The sequence below is a fragment of the Pinus tabuliformis genome, chromosome 4_1 (assembly GCF_031772625.1).
Source record: "Pinus tabuliformis cultivar Carrire ecotype Pingquan chromosome 4_1, CPIR1, whole genome shotgun sequence".
NCBI lineage: Eukaryota > Viridiplantae > Streptophyta > Pinopsida > Pinales > Pinaceae > Pinus > Pinus tabuliformis.
The window spans coordinates 691,697,094-691,703,093 of NC_142303.1; positions in this window are offsets into that span (position 1 = coordinate 691,697,094).

A 6,000-nucleotide genomic window follows, 5' to 3' on the forward strand; every position below is an offset into this window, starting at 1 on the left:
AAGTGGAATCAAGAACTATCAGAGAGAGGACACTAATCAAATCTCAGAAGCTGACTCACCCCCCTTGCAAACATCTATATATGGATCCCTCATCCCAGAGATCCAGAGGCTGGAATTTTGTATCTTGTAAGGAAGTGCTGGTGGTTTCTTGGTGTAACATCACAGTGTTGGGTGATCTAAGCTTTTCATGAGGTGAAGAAGGGCTTTCTTGCTGAGAGGATGACACTGGGTCAGAACAATTGGTTGTAATCCTCTTTGCTATTCTTGATATTAATAAAGCTATTCAATTTTTCCTCCACATTCTTGTATGATTGATGATATATGCATTTGTGTGGTCAATATATATTTGGTCCTATATTGTTTATGATAGTAGATCTTTGTTCTTGGATAGTGTTATGCTGCTTTGATTCTACAGGTGCTCTTTGAAGCTGGGTAGATGAGGAAGCGAGTGGCAAAGATCTATCAGAAGGGAGAGGAATCAAGCAAGGAACCAAGCGCAAGACAGAGGTTGGTCTCCTTTGTTCCCCTCTTATCTACTTCTCATAAAGGAAAACGAAAGTAGTTTTAGTTTGTTTGTTTCTAAGATAGCTACCAGTCTTAGTGGGACTAGCAGCTCTGCATAGACACTAGATTTCTCGATAACACCTTCGTTGATGGTTATGGTAGGTCCTCACTTTCTTGGCATGACTGCTAAGTGTGCTTAGATCCATTCCCATCGTGATCCCGTTTTTCTAATAAAAAAATCACATTTTTTAAGATTTAGGGTTTTTCAAGAGGGCCATCATGAATTTTACGATCCAATCACTGAATAGTTGGGACAATCTTACTTAGCAAGCTTTGTTGCAAATAACAAGTTTCAATATTTCCTCATGCTGACTAAGGATATTGGTGTAGATGAAGACACATTCGTAAGAGTCTTCCATGGTTTGTTGAAAAATGGTATTCATCGAAAAGGTAAGCATGTGAATTGGATAAAAGTAGTGGGTGTGACACACCTTTCTGCCCACAGGAAATACCTTCCTTTTCTTGTGCAAGTTTTTGTATCTTCTATTGCACATCACTTTATATTTGTTTTAATCATTCATATATTTGTGGATGTAGGTCGGGAACGAATACAGTGGCTTCGCTGGAAATTTCATTATATGTGACCCTGACCTTCTAGCTATTAGGTTAGAAGTAGAACTAGCCGCATCCTAGTTTTCCCTTTCTTGCACTCATTCTACACTCGTTCCCTTTAGTATGTCCTCATTTCTTATTATTATTCTACATCATATTTTCTTTAGCCATTTTGTTCCCTTGTCTTCTCAATTTATTTCCTTTTTGTGTGTTTTCTTTCTTCTCGTCTTGTTTTCCTTTCGTGTTGAGTTTTCCTTTTGCTTTCATCATGCAAATAAGTGTTGTTCTTGGACCTATTTTGGCTTCTTAGTATGTGTGTGGTCGAACTATAAAGAGTCTTGTGACACTTCAGCATTTGGCAAGCCATCTTTTCATCTTCCTTGTGTTGGTTACATATTTTGGCTGATGAAGTTCCGATGGAAAATATGATCTATCTATAAGGAGAATTTTGTTCCAACCATGAACCCACATCTAGTTTGGAAACCTCATGCCTTGGTTTTTTCTTCTTTGGTGTTCTCCAGCTTATCCAACTAGTAGAAATAGAGAAGGGGAAAAACCTAAACGATTAAACCTAAATCATAGGTTTCTATATGCTTATCTAAGGGAACAACCTCTTTTTCTCTCAATAAGTCAGGATTTCTTTTGCACCCCAAATAAATAAGTGCTAGTGCATAGTTCTCTTTAAAAAAATAATTAAAGGTGAAAGAAGAGAAATGCTTCCTACACGGAGAGGTGAAGCAAAAAACTCTGCCAGGGAACTATCTAGGCTCACTGGAAGTAGAGCAATGTTTGTGTTCCTATGTGACTCTATTAGGGTACTGTCCAGGGCTGCTGGTAGAAAAGAAACACCAGAGATGAAAAATTATACTCTGAAAACCTTAATCTTGCAAGCTACACTACCCTTCCCAACTTGAAACATTGTGATTATGTTGAATGTTATGTTGTGTTCGACTGAGAAGATATAAAGGAGACCATGGTTCTTTGTGGGGTAAGTGAGAAGGTCAAGGTAATGTTTAGTCAATTTAGTGTCCTAAATTGCTTGCATAAATTATCAACCGAGGTTTGTAAGTTGATGAAGTGCGGTGCACTATATGTGCTTAGTTAACCTTTCTCTTACTTCATTGTTTTGTATTTTATGTTGCTTTTGGGGGGGATTTCTATTCTTTGATGTCTAAGAATGTACAACCTGAAACTATGAGAAAATTTAAGTGAATCTAATGAATTTTAAAGGGAAGGAAATGTTCCTAAGTTAATCTAATTTCCTAAAAATGGACCAAGAACTGTTGGCTAGTTAGAAACTACTAAAAACAGAGCATCTATCTTATCTTAACATTAGTCCTAATCCATGGATTTAATTCTTAAAACCAAGAGTGAAATTGATGTAGAAGCTAACTCAATAATTGCATTCATTAAACATTCAACCATTCAATTTTGGAGTATGATTAAATCAATCTCCTTGAAATGATTTTTAGGAATATCAGTGCTGCAACTAAGGATCTGAAAGAAAAAAAGGTAAAAGCATGTAAAACTAACTGTAAACAATTAATGTATTTTTGACTTTCTCCAACTTTCAAATGTGAAGCATTACTCTCTTGAAGTGTTGTGCAAGAAATCAATTATACCTTAGTTCCTAAGTTTCTAGGAAAATAACAATGTACTGAGTAAATTCAATCACCGTATGAATTAGGCATTTAACCATTTAGTTTAGGATCATCATCATCTTGAAATGGATTTTGAAAACATCCATTAACACAGTTAATTGACAATTCTGTTCTAAGAGAATGAATGACAAAACGGTAAGAAAACTAAGAGACTGTGTATTCTTATTACTTCAATCTTAATTCAGTTTGGAAACAAAGTCATTTTTCTCCACGAAATATCTTGGAAGAACAAGGCTGCACAGTTGTGATTTTATCATTATGCTATTGATTAAAAACTAAAATGAAATATCATTCTAAATTAGAAAACAGATTTGCTGAAAACAGAGTAATGGAAATTAAACTGAAAAAAACAAACGAAAAACGTCCTTTAGTGCAAGGACCCTCTGCAACTGATGTGGCTGGAATGCTAGCTAGTTAAGGATGCACTCTAAATTATCATTGACAACACGAAGTTTGTATTATGAACAAAACGAAGTCTGAATACAGAGTATCAACAAAAAGCCTGAACTTAACGTAATTCCTTCTAACTTATAACTACTTCTCAGTTCCATGCAACCGATATTTATAGGAAAATAACATAATTGTTTATGAGATAAAGTTGCTACAGGTGGCTAATTCGAATTACATCTAACATGACTGTTTATGACAAAAACTTGCTACAGGTGGCTAATTTGAATTGTAATAAGACTGTTTAAACTTCTAATCAGCTACAAGTGGCTAATTCAAAATAAATTTGCAACAGAGTTGTTAGACTCTTGATTAGCTACGAAAGAGCAAATCAAGAGTCCTACTACTTCTGGATAATGTATTTTGACTCCATCTTTGACCATGACATTAGCCTTGCTTTTCCGTCGATCTGGACCAAGTGAATAGGATAGAATCCATGTGGATATGATTCTAGAAATGCCCATGTGGCCCAATTCTTCATTTGACACCTAGAACCTGCCAAACCATGAGAGTAGCTACAGAATCCACAGTTAGCTGCGGAATAGGCTGCGTTCTGTAGCTAATTTGCAAAAATCTATTCAAATAGAAAGAAAATGAAAATATAATATGGCAATTATTTTAATGCTTTCCATAAGACAAAACCTAATATTTATCATTGATTGGGTCTGTAATCTTATGAGAAAGTGAGAGAAAAAGGTGAGAAAAAAATGTCAAAGAGAGGGTAACTCTGAGGTTCAATAAGTACTATGCATGATGAATCAATACTCCCTGAAGAACCAAGGCCCTACAAAAAAGGACTTAACCAAAATAGAGAAGATGGATTCTTCAAGTGTATCGCCAAGTGTTGTAGTGGCTGCAACACCCTCCAAAGTTTTGGCCTACACTCAAATTTTGGAGCCTATTATGGATCCAGTGATTAGTCGTTCCTTAGTTACTTATTGGTAATATGATGTGATCTATGTGGATATTGGTGGCCACCCACCTAAACCTCCAGTCAGTTTTATTCGTTTCCTTGTTTGTTTCATCATTTACTATTTTTAGCAGTTTTTCAGGTCCTGAACTTTTGTAGCAGTTTTGACACCCTAAACGACGTTTTTTTGAGGTTCATTGTAGGCTTGTGGTTGTAGGTAGGGACCTGCATAAAATACTATAGTAATCGGACAGACCTTTCAAACAAGGTATCGTGCACGCCAAACAGAGATAATATGACCAAGTTATGACCCCAGGAAGTTTGTTGCCCAACTAACCCTAACAGGGCCTACAGACTCTTGGTGTTACATCTCCTAGGGTTAGGGCTTTTGTTGTTTAGGTTTTTCTCATTTTTTTCAATAATAAATAGGACCTTGAACCTCATTGTAACAAATTTCATAGGCATGTAGCCGCCATCTTGTCTCAAAGATAAGCTACCATCACCCAAGCTAGACTTATTTCCATTTTGTTTGTAAGCATATTTCAGTATTGAATATTAATGAAATGAAGTGTTATTTCTATTGCATCTTTGTATTTATGGTTATATCAGTAATTTGTTGCATTCCTATTTAAATTTAGATCAGTGGTATTAGAGTGGTCTTCTTTTTCTCTGCTTTTCTTTGCATGTCCCCAACGAGGTCAGGATATAAGGAGTTAGGGCTTGAACTGCTCAAACCTTTGCAATATTAGCCTCACAAATCTCGACGACCTCCCATGGGGGAAGGAAAGAAAGATGAGGGGGTAAGATATCCTTTCAAAATCTTGTTCGAAGAAGCCATTGAGGAACAGAGGAATGCGATGATGGACAACTTTGCACAAATCATTTAGTGGCTACCCAAGGGTGACGCATCTACTTCTAGCGGCTACTTTGGAAGCACCACACCCTTTAAGGTACAAGTTAACTTTAACATTACCATATTTGAGGGTCAGATAGATGTGGAAGCTGTATATAAATGGTTAAATCTATTAGAAGGATAATTTTATGTTCATGATTTTTCCAACAGGGAAAAGATTACTTTTTCTCTTCTCAAATCCGCCCCCCACGTCAAGGACTGATGGGAAACCTACTATGAGAAGAAGAATGAAAGTACGCCCTCACTATTTTCAGCTGCACCCACTTGGGATTCATTCTGGGACACCATCAAGGAGCAGTACTACCCTATCGGGAGCTATGAGGATAAATACATAAAGTGGACCACACTGCGACAGGGAAGGGACCAAGATGTGCCAAAGTTTACCAATGTTTTTCATACCCTTCACACGAAGTTAGGTATCAAGGATTCTGAGTAAAATTTGGTACTCAATTACCGCGGCTGCTTACATAGGTACATCCATGATGAGATGGAGTTCCTAGACATCTCCTCACTCAGCACAACGTATCGATACGTTGTCAAGATCGAGAAGAAGCTAAAACAGAAAAAGAGAGACTTTGGATCTGTGAATTTGAAGCAAGGGAAAGAAGCCCCAAAACCACAGAGTAAAGGGAAAATCCCAGGTGGGGTGACCCAAGATAACCCGCCGAAGCCGTAAGAAAATAAAAACACCACGAAGACTAAGAAGGACACTAGAAATCGGTGTGAGTTCCATAAGAGCTCCATTCACAACACAAGTGAGCTTTGGGCCAAGCAATCATTGGTGGCTGAGATGAAGGCTTCTGAGTCCGATGCATGTTCCGACTCTATGTCGGAACCTTACAAGGGGAATGAAAAAGGGAAGAAGATCATTGATGTGGAGCCTAGTGTCACTATGGCCACTACCATGATCCTGAAGATTAAGCCTGGAGATCTAGAAGAAGGGGAGCGCCTAT